The 20704-nt window shown below is 34.4% G+C and overlaps 1 long non-coding RNA gene across 3 annotated transcripts in view; it reads right to left on the bottom strand.

Moving 5' to 3' along the window:
* Window positions 1-1410: 1410 nt before the first annotated feature.
* LOC116592845 overlaps window positions 1411-20704 on the bottom strand; it is a 53300-nt gene continuing 34006 nt past the window's right edge. For 2 of the 3 annotated variants that reach the window (XR_004286625.1, XR_004286623.1), the window contains 3 exons: window positions 18212-18342; window positions 4276-4400; window positions 1411-1969 (listed from right to left, as the gene is read on the bottom strand). This is a non-coding gene — a long non-coding RNA (uncharacterized LOC116592845). The remainder of the gene's footprint in view (window positions 1970-4275; window positions 4401-18211; window positions 18343-20704) is intronic. The other variant, XR_004286624.1, reaches the window with a different exon arrangement.

Genomic DNA, 20704 nt, shown 5'->3' on the forward strand with positions numbered 1-20704 from the left:
ATTTATATGTTTATAACATATACAGTATGTATGTGTAACTTTTTTTAGATGTATTTGTATGCAAGGGTCTTATGGGTTTTGAGGGGGGTTTTTTGCTCTTTTAGCTTCTTATTTTCATGGCTAGTAGCTTTCTCTTCTAATTTTATTTAATTGTTCTTTTTCACTGTTTATATCTTTATTTGGGTTAACAAGTAGTTTGTCTTTTCAGTTACTTCAGCTAGCTAGTTTGAATTTATTTGTTCTACATTTTACCTGTTTCCTAATTTTAAAACTTTTCCTTTTACCTCTATTAATCCCTGTCTTCTGCTTCATTTTGTATTTGTTCTTCTTTCTCTACATTTTTCATTTGCATGTTCAATGCATTTACTCTAATTTTTAAAACTCAAGTTCTTATTTGTTATGGCTTCCTAAATTTCATTTTAAGAAATTCTTCAGTTATGCTTTTATATACCTTTAGAAAGAAAATTTGTTTAATATAACCCTTTAATATCCTATTGGAGAACTCTTGTTCTGTATTTATTTATAGTTTATAGAAAAATTAGCTCACTAAAAGAAGCTTTTTTTCTCCATCCATGAATATTTCAATATTAATTGCTAAGCATAAAGACTATTTTTTTAAAAGATTTGATAGAAAGATAGAGAGCATGAGCGGGGGTGAGAAGCAGAGGGAGAGGGAGAAGCAGACTCCCTGCTTCCCAATGTGGGGCTCACTCCCAGGACCCTGGGATCATGACCTGAGCCAAAGGCAGACAGTTAACCTACTGAGTCACACAGACAGCCTGCATTAGGACTATTTTTAATTATAATATCTTTAAAAAATTAACCATAACTCATTAATATCATTTAATATTCTAAATCTAGCATTAGTAAATTACATCTAAAAGGAGGAATTTTTCTTCATTAACTATTCAGTTACCCTAAAGTACACTTGGTACTGTTAGGATCTGTTAGGGTCTGTGATCAAAGGAATGAGACTGACACAAAGCGAAAGTCAAGCAAAGCTTTATTTCGCACCAAGCATCGAAAATCAAACCAACCAGTAGGGGCTGTCTCTTACAAAGAGGGGACAACAACCAGGACACTGACCTTGACAACTTCCCTTACCCGACAACGATTCCCTTACCCAACAACGATTCCCCTACCCAACCACGATGCTCCTGGCTGCAATGCTCCCCGGCGAGACCGCTTCCAAAGATCCCCAGGCTCCCCATGACACTCTCCGACAATGCTGCTCCCAAGGACCCCAGGCTATTACTACTCCTCCCCTGCCTCACAGACTAACCTTTATAGAGGTGGTTGATCCCAGCCCACACACAGGTGGCCAATGAGATTGCAACACACAGGGAAAACTGCCCAGTCACTCTCGGTCAGCAATATGGTGGCCAATTGAATTCTAATTCACCATAGCAAATATGTGTGCGCCCCACTGATTGGATGTCTCCATCCAGCTTGGCCTGCTCCTATATCCGGGGTTTGCAAGCAAGTTCCTCTGGGAGTGGCGCGGTCAATCTTAAATTTACAACCAAACGGCTCCCTCTGGCTAACCAAACCCCTACAGGTACAAGAAAGTAAAGTATATGTGTGCCCTTTCTCTTTACTTACCAGGTGACAGAATAATGAATTTTTCTCTAGTATTCTGCAAAGGAGACCAATGAGATTTTTTAAAATCAAATCTTCAAAGTCAAAGGAGATTAACTTCTATAACGAACAATTGGAAGATTTTAGCAGCTTGACACTTAATGTTTGATCATACCACAGTCCAATATAGTTGGACCACAGGGTCTGTCAGGACACAGATCCCTTTCATCTTGAGATGCTTCCATCTTCAACAAAGTTTCCAGAGTCTGCAGGAAGGAAAAGAGAAAGTGCATAGATAAGACTTGTCTGTTCTTAACTTTCTTAACCTAGAAATGGTATACCATTTCTTCTGTATCTTCCACTGGTAATACTTCATTACAAGGCCACATCTCTATGGAAAAGGATTGAAAACAGATTAGCTGAGTGCTGGGAAGGGAAGGAGGGATTGAGATAATATGTGACACAGTCTCTGTGACAAGAACTGTTAGGGTCAGAAACTGTAAAGAGTCTGAAAATGTACCCTATTTATAAGCTAATAGGTCACTTTCATATATATATATATAAAATATACATACACACATAACACAAATACTATATATGTGTTATATATAGTTATATATATATATATAAATGTATGGCATGCTAACATATTTTATCTACAGAAAACATAAAACCTATGGGTCAGAAACAAACACTTATTACTGAAAGCAAAAGCAGCAGCCATAGCAACATTTTGTGTTTGTTTCCCAAGCTGCAATCCCTGAAGGACAATGTATTAGGGGCCAGAGTGTACTTGCACATGCAATGGGGAGCATTATAGAAGAGGAAACTTAAAAATTAAGAAATTGATCATATATAGGGCTGCTAATGATTTTCTCAACTCTCTCTCCCCCAGGGAAAGAGGAATATCTTCACTCTGTAATATTGGCAAATATTTTCTGGAGATGTGGAAGAGATGTTTCTATCTTTACTACCCTGAACCATGTCTGGAGGACAGATGTCTATAAACTTTACTATCTAGAATATCTCCTTGTTCAACTATTCTCAAATTAGAAATGTGAAATATTCATAGATAATTGTCTTCCTACAAGAACCAAACAAAAACTTTTTTAAAAATCAGACTTTTATAAAAATGATAAATTTATTAACTGCCTTCCCAACACTTAGTTTGGCAGAAAATATTTATAATCAAACACATTGTATAAAAATATCTGTATTATTTTATTTTGCGTATTTGCTGTCACATTTTCTATTTATACTAATCTAATATACTAATCTATTTACTAATCTATTTACACATTTTCTATTATACTAATCTAATTTACACTGCTGGTACATTGGAATGTCTCCTTTACATTATTCTAGAACCCCTGGGTGATGGCACAGCAACTATTTCTTTCCTTGCAAATTCTGTTCTCACCAAACAGAGCTGTTTTGTCTTTTCCCTGTCCTGGCCTATGTGTTACAGTGTATCCACACTTCTCAAAATGGAATGATTTTCTCCTTTCTCTTTAAATTCAAAACCAACCAGTTCTTTTTGACTCATTAATCATCATTTGCAGGATAAAATCTTTTTCATCCCATCTAGGATCTGGATTAATGAGGTAATGTATGTAAGTGCCTAGCACAGAGCCTGACATTATGACATAATAAATTGTAGTCTATTTTTCTTCCTCTAAACGCTCACAATATTGTCTAAGTACCTACCATTTTTAATCATGTGTTACAGATTGGCATTTGTATTAACTCTCCTATCAGACAACTGACTCCTCAGTGACATAAGCCACCCTGTATATGCATTACAGAATCTTCTGCCGTGCTTAGCTTTGTGCCAGAATGAATTAATAATACAGTAGAAAGGTGGATAGATTCAGTGACTAAATGAGTGACTGAATAAATGGATTTTAGTACTATTAAAAGCAAATGCTTATATAGCACATAATATGTAAAAGATATTGTTTAAAATTCTAGCTATGCATTTTTGCTTCTTTAATCTTTAAAATAATCCTGTAATGTAGATTCTACTATTTTACTGAATCACAAATTAAGATACCGGTGCCAAAAGAGGTTAAGTAACTTGCCCCAGTTACTCAGTTCATTAATGGCTGAACAGTCTTCAAATCCAAGCCAAGTAGATACCCCTAATATTACATTATCTTGAATAAATGATTATGGTAAGGGAAGGACATATTAACTGACTTGTAGCTCTTCTTCCATGATAGTGTATAAGGACATCCTCTTAGTAAATATGGAAACAAAGGGCATGACCTTCTGTTACTTAAAGAGAAATGGAGAGATATTTAACATAAAATCTTTTGCAAATATCTGCTGCTGCTGCTGCTGCTGGCATTCCTGCTCAGTAACTAAAAAAAAAAAAAAAAAAAGATATATGCAAAACAGCTGAATCCATGGGGAAGTAAAATTTATTACTGCCATACTGAACTGGATGTGTGAAAGTTGCTATGAGGGTAAAGATTTCGTGTTCTCACCATAACAATGACAATAACAAAATGGTAATTATGTGAGGTAGAGGAGGTGTTAACTAACCTTATAGTGGTAAACATTCCTATATATGTATATCAAGTCATCACATCATATACCTTAAACATATACTATGTCATACATCAATTATATCCTTTTAAACTGGAAAAAAATATTACTAATTATGGCTATGGTGTCTAAACCCAGTGTCCACACCTGTTGAAAGATGAATTTTGATGAGCCACGGAAGTCTTTCTGCCCAAACCATCATCGGGCTTGTTTCTTACCCCATGGTTCTTTTCCTTAGGCTTCCAGTTTGGTTTCTGGGTCAGATCACAAACCTAAGATAGAAGACATTTTTAGGCCTGCCTTGTTATGCTAAATGTATGAAAATCAAAAGAGTATAACCCAAAGGAAAATTCAGAAGTTGTTGTTGGGCTTAAACATGGAAAGAGACAATAATGTCTCTCTTTCAAGGTAAATTAAAGGGAGAAAAAAGAATCTTTGAAATACTTCATAGGCCTAAATGGTAAAATTGGACTTTGGCAAATACCTGGATAAATATGACATTTCTTCTTCCATCACCTAAAACAAGAATAGTTCAAATATTGTCTTTATCCATTCTCTTGTAAGTCCAACCTACAGTGGATGTTTAGGCAGGGGCTCAACGCTGCTTCCAGGCTAACTCCACAGACCTCCTCAGCAGTCCATTCTGAATGTAGCCTGCAGGAGAGCATTCTAATTTTAAAGGATTTTAGAACAAGACTTCATTTTTATGTTTTCATGAGTTGACTTTTACCACAGTAAGTCAATGGGCTTTTTGACTCTTAAAGAGGAAAGCTATAGTTTGAAATTATAATAAATTATTATCAATGTTTATTTAAATTTTAAATTTGGGGAAGATAACAACAACATGAAAAATAGTCAATAAACTATGATACTAAGGTCAACAATTTTTAGTATTAAAATCAATTTACAGTATGTTTGCTTGAGGTGCACATAAATTTGAAGAGGCAATAAGTGTAAACAGAATAGCTGATTTCTTGGATGCACTCCAATATAATTATAGCTATTCACCCTTGTGACTATATGTGTGCACAGCTTAAAGCTATTTCCCTGCCCCAAGCCACACTATTTTTTTTAGATAGGTTTGCAATTGATTGAAATGCAAAATCTCTGTGAACTAGGAAAAATACTATCTAAAATAAATATACAAGTAAATTTAAATACTAGATTAAACATGTATTTTGGTATCCATGTCACTTCATAGCCTGTATTTTCATGACTTGGAATTGAGTTATCTCTAAGTATTTAATCACAAAATAGTGTATTTCTAATAGGCAATTGTGAAAAAAAATCATCAATCACATTTATTACAAACATCTCATAAAACAGCAAAATGTTTATGGGATTGTAGAAGGCAGCTAGGTTTTTCTGTAATGTATAAAGATTTGCATATATAAAAAAACAGCAGGCAGCAAACAAGGTTTCTCTGTTTTCCAAAAAGTAAAATTCCATTTGATATGATATCTACTTAATTTTTATTAAAAAATAATAAACATATTTTTCTGGTGATAGCATTGATCATCACCATAGTCTAATAAGTCTGTATTTTGAAATAACGAAGCTCAAACTTTAACATACAGAAAAAAATTCTTTCTCCAGCCCCAGGGGTAAATCAAATACGTCTCAAACGTATTTGTGATGTTAAATTATATTACCTTGTATTTCATGCAGATATATGCATCTGTGAAATTGTTATTGTTTTTTTATTATTGTTTTGTTTTCTATGATGAACATATTTAAGTGAAAATAGTGGTCTCAAAATAATTCTGTTTTATTAGTTTACATATCTGGCATTGTTTGTATGTGGGTAAAAATAAAATGTGATTTCATGGAGAGAAAGTGGAGCTCTTTTATCTGTTGCCTTAAGGCCACCAACTGTCTATACCTTAATCCACTAATCCCCTCTGTAATCATGTGTTCACGTGCTGTGCCAACACTCAGAAATCATTCTAAGAAACTCTTTTTTTCCTAGTCAAACAGTACATTCACTATAGGTTGTACGCTATAAAATGGCTACTAAAATATTTGAATATTTACATGCTATCATTGAAAGCAAACATCTTTAGGCATATCTTTTCCTTTAAAAAAACAAATGTCACTAAAATTGAAGAAACAGAACAATAAAGAGAAAAATGAATGGCATCACACTGTATAAATCTGCAGGATTTTTTACATTTGGCTTTCAACTAATATTTTTAAAGATTCTGCCTTCTATTTACTTGTCAGAGACTACATTTAATTTCCGTATGCTGCAAAGAATTCTCCATGATAAGATATTGATATAACAAATTGCTGAATGTTTTAGTGATTGATTCTTGCTGACCAAAATGGGCTTTCACATTAGAAGTCTTTCTTTTTTTCCCTAGAAGGCACCTGCTGAGACAGAAGTCTGACTGCCACACAAAAGAAATATATGGTTTCTTCAACTGGCTCCATGTAGCAATTTGCAATGCTATCAAAAATTGCATTTTTTTAATGAAAATTACCTAAGGATTTGGAAAAAAAAACCGTTGGTTAAAATAGACTAACTACCCATTCTCGGGCAGTATTAGCATACTGATTGGCCGTTACTTCTGTCACTCTTCTGCCTACAAAATTATGACAGGCCCCACAGCAGGAAGCAAATGATCATTAATACCCTGTCCTCTGGGACACAATAAACTGCCATTCACTTGCATACAAATAAAATATACAAGGCTTGTCAGCAAGGGGACAAAAAGGGAAAGATGCTTTTGCAAAATGGTGTGATAACAACTGTGTGATGGGACCACTCAAAGGGTTTTGTTTTTCGGTATATCTCATCGTGGTAGGAAAATTCTTATATATAGATTTCCTTTTAAAATATCTTATCATTCTCTACTTGAGCTCTTTGAGTTCTTCACTCAAATTATAAAATCTTCCTTCTGAGGAGAAAAAATTTTATGATCGTATAATTAATTCCACAACACAGAAAGCATTAAAAAATTCTGAAATTCCATTAAAACAAAAGACTGCATTTTTTTTTCACTTCAAATATAATGTGCAGGCACTGTCTGGTTAATGCATTTGAATAACCCTGTTACAATTAGTAGGGATGAAACATACTGCTCAATATCATATACTTGATGTGATGGGATCAATGAAAATAAAATACAATTGGAAAAAAGATACGTGCATGGCATTACAGTTGAAACTCTACTGTCTATTTGTTACACTAAAAGGTAAGATCAAATTAAAATTTAATAAAATATTGTCATATGACTGAGACTGTATATTCTTATCACCAGACAATATGAGATTGAGGGATAAAATAACAGCAATACTTTATAAAGAATAGTGAATGCTTAAGTCCTTCAATATTTATTCAACCAACAATTAATCAGATAAATGTTTAATTTTCAATCATCTAACCTAAACTTTTCCTGAAAGCATGGAGAGAATACAAACATTCCTGGCAGATCTAGATGCTTGTTGTAGATTATATACTCACAGTCTAAACTTATAAAGGCATTATTTTTAACTTTAAAAGGTATAGAATGAACATATTTAGATTCTTCAAATTTGGATTGCTTAATTAGTTTAATTTATTGCTTTTCCTAAATTTTTATTCTCCTTGTGAATTTCCAATGAAACAGACAGATGTTATGCTCAGGGATTTGAAAGTAGGTATTTATATACTTCCAACTTATAAATCAGCTTTAAAAGAGTTCAAGTAAGAGACAGTTGCTGATTATATCATTTAAACTCTTGGCTAAAAGGAACAAACTACTAATATCCCAGCAACATAGATGAATATCAAGTGCATTATGCTAAATGAAAGAAGCAGATTCAAAAGTCTATATAATGTATGATTCCATTTTTATGACATTATCTAAAAGGTAAAACTATAAGGACAAAAAAATAGGTCAATGTTTTCCAGGAGCTGGAGCTGAGAGAAAAAGTTGACTACAAATAAGCATAAGAAATTTTTGTATGTGGTGGAGCTATTCTATATTGTGATTTTAGTGACAGTCACACAGTGATGTGCATTTGTCAAAATTCATAGAATTGTATACTAAAATGAGTGAATTATACTGTATGTAAATTATACCTCAATAAATCTTACTCTAAAAAAAGAACAACTCTAGTCTTAGGAGCATCAGGGAAACATCAGAATATTCTGAATTGAGGTCATTTAGTCTGGGCAAAGTAGCAAAAATGACAGTCGTATCTCTAGAATTGGGCTGTTAGAAGCAGTTTTTGTAATTGCCCGTAGTGATACAGCTCCCAATGTTGAATGTTAGAAGACCGAGAGTAGATTAAAAAATACTCATTGCTATTTTAATGTCTCCCTCCAGTAGCATCAAGCAACATTTCAATATATTAGTTAACACATTTTACCAGATATAGAGATTATCATCGTCAATGAGAAAAGAAAAAGTGTCAGAGAATGCAGTTCTGTTAGGCACACTAACTCCTTCCCCTTTCCTTGACTTGCAGAAGCAAGGTGGGAACACATTTAGGCCTTAGGACCAATTTTATCACAACACAGACTACTATTAAAAATATTAAATTGAGGGGCGCCTGGGTGGCTCAGTGGGTTAAAGCATCTGCCTTCAGCTCAGGTCATGATCCCAGGGTCCAGGGATCGAGCCCCGCATCGGGCTCTCTGCTCAGCGGGGAGCCTGCTTCCTCTTCTCTCTCTGCCTGCCTCTCTGCCTACTTGTGATCCCTGTCTGTCAAATAAATAAATAAAATCTTTTTTAAAATATATTAAATTGAAACTATAAAATTGAAAGAAAAAGATCAATAGTAAAATTTCTATGAATGGACTTAGTAACAGATTAGTCATGTTAGAGATGTATCAGTGGAAAGACATGTAGAATGAAGCATGGAAAGAAAAGAGGACAGAAATTTAGAAATAGAAAGAGAAAAAAGCATATATGGGAAATGGGAAATAGAATTACATTTAATTGAAGTCGCAAAAGAAGACGAAAGAGAGAATGGACTAAAGATATATTTGAAAAAAAAATATGGCTGAGAATTTCCCAATTGTGAAAATAGACATTCCACCTGAGCTTCAAGATATCTGCAAACATCAGGAAAATATCTACAAAAAATGCCACCAAAGGGTGGCATTATAGTAATTACAATATTATAGTAAAAGTTCTGAAAATTAAAGAGAAGGGAGGGGAAAAATCTATAAAAACAGATTTTTAAAAAATAAAATAGTGACAACCAATTTTTCAATAGATAAAATGGAAACCAGAAGACAATATAGCAATATTTCTAGGTGCTATAAGGGAATACTAGCGAGAGTTCTTTAAGTGGAAAAGATATTATCCCAGAAAAAAGGCACAATCATATAGAAAGAAATAAAAAAACAACAGGAAAGATATTTGAGAAACTCTAAATAAACATTGACTTTAATATTCAAAGCCATGTGGGGATAAAATATCGAAATAATTCAACTTTATGGAATAACATCTCAAAAGCAGAAAAGGGTTAAATAGAGTTAAAGTTTCATAGTGTTCTTGCATTATCCAGGAAATGGAAATAGTACTAATTTAAGGTAAACTGTAATGAGTCTAGAATGCATGCTGAAATCCCTAGTGCAGCACTACTGAATAGAACTTCTGCAATAATAGATGTGTTTCATAATCTGTGCTGTCCTATTTTACAGTCATTAGCCACATGTGACTTATTGAGCACATGAATTGTGGCAAGTGTGATGGAGGAACTGAAATTTTAACATTATTTAATTTAAATTGCCGCATGTGTCTAGCATTTACTGTATTGAACAGTGTAGGTCTAGAAAAATCACAGGAAAGAATAAAAGATCATATGATTAACAAGTTCATGGAAGGGGAAATGACATAATTTTTAAAAAACAAGCTTTATTTAAAATGAGACAGGAAGGGGGGGAAACAAGAAAAACAAATAATAAGTAGTAGATTTAAACCCAATTAGAAAAGAAATTGCATAAAATGTGAATGGAGGAGCTACTCACAAGAAAAGTCTGTAAAAAATACCTATTTTTCTTATAAGAGAAACACTTTAAAAATAAAATCACAGAAATTATAAGTGTAAAGTTTTGAAAATATATACCATGTATATGCTGACTCCTCCATCCCCAAAAAGCCTATAAGATATCAGAAAAATACTTTAAGGCAAAAGTATTATTGAAGATTAGAAGGGACATTTAAAAATTTTAAGAGTGGATTCAATAGAAATATAGAAAATCCCAAGTTTGTAAACACCTAATAACATGCTACTGAACAATGAAAGGGTCAACCATGAAATCAAAGAGGAAATTTTTAAAAATGCCTGGAGACAAATGGAAATGAAAACACAATGGTTCAAAATCCTTGGGATGTAGCAAAAGTAGCTCAAAGAGGAAAGTTTATAGCAAAATAAGCCTACTTCAAGAAGCAAGAAAAATCTCATATAAACAACATGATGGAGCTAAAAAAAGGACAGCAGACTAAAAACTCAAAACCAGTAAAACAAAGGAAATAATAAAGATTAGAGCTAAAATAACAAACTAGAAATTTTTTAAAAATCAATAGAACAAATTAATGAAACAAGCATCTAGTTCTTTAAAAAGATTAACAAAATTGATAAGCCTTTGGCCAGACTGATAAAAAGAGAGGACTCAAACAAAACCAGAAATCAAGGAGGAGAACCCAACACTACAGAAATAAAAATTATAAGAGAAAATTATGAAAATTATATGTCAACAAATTGGACAACCCAAAAGAAATGGATAAATTCCTAAAAACATATAATCTCCTAAAATTGAATTAAGAAGACATAAAAAATCTGAGCACACTAATTACCAGCAACAAAATTGAATCAGTAGTTTAAAAAGGTTGCAGGATACAAAGTCAATATACAGAAACCCTTTGCATTTCTGAAGCAGCCAGCAGAAAGAGAAATTTGAAAACAATCGCATTAACAATTGCACCAAAAATAATAATAATAATAAAATATCTAAGAATAAACTTAACCAAAGATGTGAAAGACCTGTGAAATACATAAAACACTGATTAAGGAAACTGAAGACAACACAAACAAATGGAAAGATATTCCATGCTCATGGATTGGGAGAACAAATATTGTTAAAAAGACCATACTACCCAAAGCATTCCACAGATTTAATGCAATATCTATCCAAAAAAACCGAATAGCACTTTTCACAGAACTAGAACAAATAACCCTAAAATTATATGAAATCACAAAATACCCAAAATAGCAGAGCAATCTTTAAAAAGAAGAACAAAACTGGAGGCATCACAATCCCAGATTTCAAGATCTACTACACAGCTGTAGAAATCAAAATAGTATGGTACTAGCACAAAAATAGACACCTAGATCAATGAACAGAATAGAGAACTCAGAAATAAACCAAAGCTAGTATGGTCAATTAATATTTTAACAAAGGAGGAAGAATATGTAGTGGGGAAAAGATAGTCTCTCCAACAAATGGTGTTGGGAAAACTGGACAGCAACATGCAAAAACCTTAATGGACCAGTTTCTCACACCACACACATAAATAAACCCTGAATTGTTTAAAGACCTAAAAATGAGACCTGGATTCATGAAAATCTTAGAAGAAAGAACAGGCAATAATTTCTCTGACATCAGCGATAGCCGTGATTTTCTAAATATGCTTCCTGAGGTAAGGAAAACAAGAACAAAAATATTGGGACTATCTTGTTTCATTTATTCTTCTCCTACCCACTTAAGCCCCCATGTTGCATCACCACTTCCTCATATCAGGGATTGGGAGGTAGACAAACCATAAGTGACTCTTAATCTCACAAAACAAACTGAGGGTTGCTGGGAGGAGGGAGGTTGGGAGAAGGGGGGTGGGGTTATGGACATTGGGGAGGGTATGTGCTTTGGTGAGTGCTGTGAAGTGTGTAAACCTGGCGATTCACAGACCTGTACCCTGGGGATAAAAATATATTATATGTTTATAAAAAATTAAAAATTAAAAAAAAAATTGGGACTACATAAAAATAAAAAAACTTCTGCACAACAAAGGAAACAATCAATAAAACTGAAAGACAACCTTTCAGTTGTCTTCTCTTAGGAGAAGATATTGGCAAATGACATCTGATGAAGGGTTAATATACAAAATATGTAAAGAACTTCTACAACTCAATACCAAATAAACAAATAACGAGTTTAAAAAATGGACAGAAGACCTGAACAGATATTTCTCCAAAGAAGACACACAGATAGCCCACAGACACATGAAACAATGTTCAACATCACTGATCATCAGGGAAATACAAATCAAAACTACAGTGAAATGTCACCTCATTTGTCAGTAAGACTAAAGTCTAAAATATAAGAAGCAACAAGTGTTGGGGGAGATGTGGAGAAAGATGAACCCTTGTTCTCTATTGATGGGAATGCAAACGGGTGCAGCCACTGTGGAGAACAAGTGGAGATTCCTCAAAAAATTAAAAACAGAATTACCTATGATCCGGTAGTTCTGAGTATTTACCCAAAGAATACAAAAAGCACTAATTTGAAAGAACAAATGCCCCTCTATATTTATTGCAGCATTATTTACAATAACCAAATTATGGAAGTAACCTAAGTACCCATGGGCAGATGAATGGATAAAGAAAATGAGTCATATCTATATATCTACTTTTATATCTATATCTATCTATCTATACACACAGTAGAATATTACTCAGCCATAAAAAATGAAATCAAGCTATTTGTGACAACACAGATGAACCTAGAGGGTGTAACAATAAATGAAATAAATCAGAAAAAGATAAATACCATATGATTTCACTCACATATGGAATTTAAGAAACAAAGCAAAGAATAAAAGAAAAAAAGAAACAAACCAAAAAACAGACCCTTTACGATAGAAAACAAACTGATGGTTACCAGAGGGGTGGTTGGTGAGGGAATGAGTGAAATTGGTGAAAGAGATTTAATATTGTGATGAGCACTGAGTAATGTATAGAGTTGTTGAATCGCTATATTGTACACCTGAAACTAATATAACACTGGATGTTAATTAGAAAATAATAATAAAAGAAATAGTCTGTGTTCCTCCACATGTTTTTTATAAGGTGAACAAATTTGCTGACAAATTAGATATGTTGTGAGGCAGGGACGCCTGGGTGGCTCAGTTGGTTGGACGACTGCCTTCGGCTCAGGTCATGATCCCGGAGTCCCGGGATCGAGTCCCGCATCGGGCTCCCAGCTCCATGGGGAGTCTGCTTCGCTCTCTGACCTTCTCCGCTCTCTGACCTTCTCCTCGCTCATGCTCTCTCTCACGGTCTCTCTCTCAAATAAATAAATAAAATCTTTAAAAAAAAAAAAAAAAAAAAAAAAAGATATGTTGTGAGGCAGAGAGTCAAGGATAATTCCAAGTATTTGACTTTAAGCACCTGGAAGAATGAAGCTGCTAATAATGAGATGGAAAACATTCTAGGTGGATCAGGTTGTGGAGAATAAAAATCGAACTCAATTTTGTAGCTATTGGATTTAGTATACCTATTGGGCATCCAAGTGGAGCCGTTGGGTATATCATTGCATATACAAATCTGGATTTCAGGGGAAAACTCTGGGCCTGAGATATAAATCTGGGAGTCAATATCACTCTGATGTTTTTAATTTACTTTTTTTTTTATTTATTTATTCGACAGACAGAGATCACAAGTACGCAGAGGAGGCAGGCAGAGAGAGGGGGGAGCAGGCTCCCTGCTGAGCAGAGAGCCCAATGCGGGGCTCAATCCCAGAACCCTGGAATCATGACCTGAGCCGAAGACAGAGGCTTTAACCCACGGAGCCATCCAGGCCCCCGTCTGATGTTTTGGGGAACTATGAAATCAACAGGGAAGTGAATGAGTTAGAGGAAAAAGAAGAAAACCAAGAAATGAACCCTGGGACACATAACAATGAGGGAAAATTGAGAAAAGAAGGAACCAGCAAAAATGAGGCAGAAGGAAGGCGGAAAACTACAAGACAGAAGTATTCTGTCAGGAAAACAAAGAACACATACAAAATAAAAGAAAGATCAGAGGGTCAGATAGGGTGATATTTGACTAACGAATTGAGCAATGTGGGATTATGTATGACTTGACGAGAACACTTTTGGTGGAAGACTAACAACAAGGGTGGCATTGCATCTTATTTAAATGACACTTTGTGGATTTTAAAATGTATATATCATAATTTAAGCATGAAAAGGCAGATACAGAAGAGTAACTCTACTTATAGAAAGAAAAGTAGGAGATTCCAAATGAAGTGTGCGCATTTTTGTTAACTGTACTTCTGGTGACTGTACAGTTGCAAATTCTATTTTTAATCAACCTAATAAAATTGCAGAATTTGGGGGTGCCTGCACGGCTCAGTCAGGTAAACGCTAGACTCTTGGTTTTGTCTCACATCATGATCTCGGGTCTTGAGATGAGCCTCGCCTTGGGTTCTGTGCTCAGTGTGGAGTCTCCTTGTCCCACTCCCTCTGCTCCTCCCCATTGCTCTCTCTTTTCCTCTCTCATAAATAAATAAAACATTTTTTTAATGCAGAATTTTGTTTTCCTTTTTTTTTTTTTTTTAAGCTATGACATTAGCACACAGGACACTTCATTGTTGTTTGTGGGGAAGAGCAGATGTCACTAACAGTATCTCGGAACCTAGACTGATACAGTGGGGAAAAGCACCTTTCTCTTCTAGTTTTGAGAAACTTCCTCTTGGTACCCAGGAGGAGGGATTCCTTGATTTTTACATACGTCAGCCACTTTGGCACAGTTGCCTTAGGGTGTAGATAAACTAAAATTCATTTTTTATATCCTCTTCTACCTCTGTCTTCAACATAGACTTGACTCCCTTAAGCTCAGAGACCTGTTGGAACTTGACCCCCCCAAAATGGTTCCCAGTGTGTCAGGCAATCTGGACTTTGCAGTGTCACCATGGAGATGACATCCCTCAAAAGAGCTTCTTTTGTACCTTATGGGATTTTCAGATTGATAGTTCTGACATTTTCATTTCTTTTCCTGAAAGTCAGGGTCAGCTTGTGAAAAGTTGTTGAGCAATATGCCAAACATTAACTGTCAAACCTCACTCTAAACTTTCCCTGTTCAGAGCATCACCTGAAGACTTCATTGGGTTTTACAGTAGCTTTCTGATTTTGATAGCCCATTGAAGAAGGGAGTTTGAAAGTTGTTGTATACTGTCAATGACTGTCTGCATATGTCCTGCCTGAAATACCACAATTGTTTATGAAAAATATCTTCAATAAAGCTGGAACGAGTTCGGCTTTAAAATTTTTTTAAATAAAAATGAAAGTAAATGCAGTAACTCTATAGTGTTAAAAGTCAGGATAACTGACAATTTAGGGCAATTGTTTCTCAAAGGGAACATAAAGAAAGCCTCTGGGGTGCAGGTATTATTATGTCCTGGTATTATTATGTCCTGGGTGCTATTTTCATAAGTGTATTCAATTTGTGAAAAATAATCAAGCTATACACATATAATAAGAGCATTTTTCTGTTTTAAGAGCAAAAAAAAGGGGGTGTGTGCATAAGAACTGGAGAATGAAATACAGAAAGTTCTTTAGAAAAACTGGCTGTGAATAGAAGCAAAGAAATGAGGTTGTTGTTGGTAGAGGAAACAAAGTCCAGATTTTTTGTTGTTTTCTTTCCTTTCCTTTCTGTTTGTGTGAGAGAGAGAATGTTTCTATGCAATCGGACAACACACTTAAGAGAAAAACTGATCATGTAGGAAAGAGAGAAAAGAATTTGGTTGGAATGATGTCCCTGTGTAGCTTGAGCGGATGGGACCTAACACACAAGAGGAGAGGAGGTTTCAGATAGGAGTATAGAGAGTCCACTGATAGGACTAAATGAGAAGACAGTTTGTGGATGAAACATATGTGTACAGATTTTTCTTTAAAATACTTTGATTTGCGTGGTTCCTATATGGCACAGTTGGTTAAGCACTCGACTTGTTTCCGGCTCGGGTCATGATCTCAGGGTTGTGAGACTGAGCCCCATATCAGGCTCTGTACTCAGTGCAGAGTCTGCTTAAGTTTCTCTCCCTCTGACCCTCCCCCTCCACTCTTCCCTCTCTCTCTCTCTCTCTCATAAATATAACTTTAAAATAATTAATTAATTTTAAAAAATAAAATACTTTGATTTTCCCAGTGAAGTCGGAAGCAATGTCAACAATAGGGAATGAGACCAGATAGGTGATGATAAAGATGTGAACAGCTAGAGGAAAAATAAGTAATAGTCAGCAAAAACAGTGTTAGAGGAATAGAAAATAGAGGCATAGGAATAGAAAATAGAAATAAACTATGATTGCCAGGCAATATTTAAGTCTCACTTAAGTTTTTTGTCATTAATTTAAAGCAAATTTAATCAGCATAGTAGCTTGTCTTTCTCCTACAATTCAGCTGCAGAGATCCAGGTATTGAGTTGGTGATGAGTTGAACAAATTACATGCTGGCTTTGCTACTACGGTGCAAAGAAATAAGTGAAGTCAAAACACAAGGGTATGTGCATAGCAGTATTTGCATAGTAGTATTTGTAATGATTAAGCTGTGGAAGTAAGAAGAGGGCAGTGAAAAAGTATCAGCATCAATATATTGGAGGTCTAATAAACTGAAAAACTTTTTGGAAACAGGGCATTAATTTATGTTATAATTAGATATTATGTATGGAAATCATTGTTTTGTCAGCTAGTCTTAGTTATCTTCATTCAGTATTCCTTTTTGCATGTAAACTCAATCTCTTCTTCCTAAAAATATTTCTTAGAAATTTTTTTAAAATGAGAGTCTTTTAGTAGTGAATGTTTTTTTTTCTGAAAATATCAATTTTTTTTTAAAAAAATCTTGGTTTTCTGGAAATGTTTTGATTTTTTTGAAAAAATCCTGGTTTTCTGAAAATATCTTTGATTTTTCTGAAAATATCTTCAAAGGTGTTTTTGCTGGAAATCGAGGCTGATGGTTATTTTCTCTCAGCTCTTTGAAGGTATATTTTTCTGTATTCTAGTTTCCAGAGTTGCTGCTGATAGATCATCCTTCATTCTAATTGCTATTCTTCTGTAGGTGAGTTCTCTTTTCACTCTGGGATTTTTTTTATAATCTTCCCACTTTCTTTGGTGTTCTTTAAATTTACTAGCACTTGTGTAAGTGTGGATTCATCTTTATTTATTTTGGGTTAGATTTTCTGGTCATACTGAATATGAAGGTGATTGTTCTTCATATATATCATCTGGGGATAAGTTTTGTCTAAGTATGATGGACTGTTTTAAAAGGGGGGAAGAGGGGAGTACCTGGGTAGCTCAGTTGATTAAGTGCACAATTCTTGGTTTCTGCTCAGATCATGGTCTCATGGTTGTGGGATTGAGCCCTACATCAGACTCTGCTCTACAGAGTCTGCTTCAGATTCTCTCTCCCTCTCTCTCCCATTCACTCTCTCTCTCTCTGTGTCAAATAAATAAATGAAATCTTTAAAACAAATAAAAATTTTAAAAAGGGGGGGAGAGGGAAGACTCCATAAAGAACCTGTAGCAGCCTACCTATATTTGTGAGACTCAAAAGATTTTCAACCTAACAACTCACATCTATTTTCATGCTTGACAAAAATATCTACACATAGTATGTTTGTGTACACAGTATGTAAACTACCATGAAAAAATCCTGGTATGATTGTGAATCATGGAATGTGAGATTTCATTGTATCACATTCATCTTTCTGAGTCCCTGTCCTGCTTCAAGCTTCAGGGTCAGCCAACTTTGGTCCTTTCCCTTGAAACATTCTTCTAGATGGATTCCATCCAGACGGAATCTACTATCTCTGATTAAGGTAAATGAGCTCTAGCTAAAATACCTTATTAATTAGCATTCTAGCATTGACCTCCTGAGCCTCTCTTTCAATTAGTGAAATGGAAACCTTTGCCCCTAGTTGAAAGAAGTTCAGTCACCAGCAAATAGGTAAAGTGAATTGGATACTGGGTAGAAGAGGTAGAAAGTATGCTGTACTGTTTGAAAGAGTTTCTTGGAATATTCATGTATAAATCAGATATATCATTAACCACACACCGTGTTTTTACAGTAGACTGAAGGTGAGGAAGTTCACTTACACGTGGTTCATGATCTGTCTTATTTCAGGTCATCACCAGCTTCCCAAAGAAAGGGCAGGATAATTTTCTAGCTATTCTTCCTGGATCCACATTACCAAAGAATTGTTCAGGATGAGAGATGGTGTTTGTTTCTGTGAATTCCAGGAGACTGTTCATGTTCGTCTGGCAAGATTCCTCTCTCAAATCCTCCTCCAACACCCACCCTTCCCTAGTGCATCCCTCACCCTGAGCCCTTTGTGCCACTGCTCACTCTTATATAAAATTTATTATATTCAAGGACACGAACTTTTTAAAATTGACTGAGTTTGACATACATATTTTACTCCATTTGTTGGAGCTATGCTGAGGTGAACAAAGAAATGTATAAAACATATCCACTGCCATGCCTAAGCTTCTCATATAATTTCTGGTTTTGCTAATGAAGTATCTGACAAAGTATGATCGAGTTGTTAGAAACAATTCTTCAGGAATCGGAAAGACCTATATAGGAATACAGATGTAGTCACTTTCTGCCTTATGTTTCGTCATCTGTAAAATGGGGCAGTCACCTAAGGTAAAATTACCATAAGAAAATGAAGGTTAAGCCTCAGCACCCCTCAGAAGGACCAATGGACTCCTTTTGAGGCCCTGGGGAGGGCCTTTACAATGTGATCATAAAGTCTTTTATTTCTGTAAAATTTTATAAAAGGAAGATCTTCTTGTCTTTTTCTTAAGAAGCTTCTTTCCCCAAATTTTAGGAGCTTCCTGTCTCTCCCACAAAACTTGGGGCTTTCATGATGTTAATAATACAGGTACATATTTATGAAGAGAATTAAGTAGGATAACACTTCTGCGATTCTTTATTTTTCTCCCTTTACCAACTAAATCCTCTTTATCATCCATATTTTAGTTTACTATTATTCCCTCAAAAGTTTACCATACCCCTTCTCCACCCCAGGTCAAGTATTGGGGTCAATGCTTTCTAAGCTTTCTGCACTTCAACCTGTTAACATCAAATTTAATTAAATAATTATTTCTCTAGTTGGTTGCTGTCACATATAAGTCCTCTGTTAGGATATAAACTCTATGGAAGAGAGGTTTGAACATATCATGTTTATTGCCATGTTTCCTATGCTTATAAGTGAATTAATAAATCAGTTAATCCATTCATCATTAATGCAGTAATAATCAATGAATTAATCTGATACCCAGCAAATTCAATTAACCAATATTTTCTTTAATGAATACCCACTTCACTAATATACAAGTAAAACTATAAGTTTTATGAAGATAATAACTAAAATGTATTTTAATTGAGATATTTTATTTAATATATAACAAAATCTTAGTGGCCTCATATATAAGGGTAGTTATGATGCAAAAATGCTTAAATGTATGCAATTAATGCTGTAATTTATTTTAATTGATGGCTGGATGTCCTTTAAGTTTTCTTTTTAGTTGATTTTATTTTAATTAGCAGTTATGGATTTTTTTTAAGTACTACAAATGGATAATTACCACACAATTTATCTTAAGTAAAAAAAGGCCAAAATTCAATAAATAGACCATCAACTCAACTGTTAATGTGTAGCTACTGAAATTAGCAGTGAGTGTAAAAAAAATCCTATTCAAGTTCTAGCTCAGACACCTACTGATGGTAGGATTTGAGGAAGGTTGCTTAACTTTTCTAACTTTCCTCATAAAATCATGACAATACTTACTTTGCTCTGTTAGCAAAGTAAGTCAATGAATAAAACTTAAGTAATAATAAAATAATAAAACAAGTAATAATAAAATAATAAAACAAATAAGTCAATGAGTAAAATCTTGTCACAATATTTGGCAAAGAGAAAGTGTTATTGAGCGTTAAATACTTTTTTTAAACTATAAACAATTTTTAACTAAAAGTTCCAATCACACTAAGCTATTGGGCAATAACAAGCAGATAATGCTTTAGATTTGTTCAAAGAACATATTCTGAAAGTTTGTACTAATTATCTTAAGCACATTTTGGTTTGAGTTGCTATAGTACCTATTTTGCCTGACTCTAGTAATACACAAGAAGATAAATGTCATAACAAAATACAACTTTGTTAGTCGCTATCTTAATGTGGAAAAAAATGAAAGATATAATGATACTGATTAGGAACACATGCAATAGTAATCATCAGGGCAGATGCAATTCCTTACATGTTCTTTGAAAAGAGTACAGCATTTCAGCTGAACTTTGTATGTTCAGTATCAAGGCTCAAATTTTTTTCCAGCTATGATTAGAAAACACTGCACTAGACATACCAGAATAAGAAAATGCTGCTGAACATACTTCAATAAACTTATGGGCAATGTGGAATGTCGTATCCTGAGAAAGCAGAAAACTTCTCATGAGAATGTTTGAAATGTCACTCGGGTTCAGTTTAGATCAGAGTGCAGGTGGCTCTACAAAGCCTTTGCTGGAGGCTTTGTGTTTATACAGTTGTTGCTTCCAGGATGGTATTGATTGGCTAGGCAACTAAT

The sequence above is a fragment of the Mustela erminea genome, chromosome 1 (genome assembly GCF_009829155.1).
Source record: "Mustela erminea isolate mMusErm1 chromosome 1, mMusErm1.Pri, whole genome shotgun sequence".
NCBI classification, from domain to species: domain Eukaryota; kingdom Metazoa; phylum Chordata; class Mammalia; order Carnivora; family Mustelidae; genus Mustela; species Mustela erminea.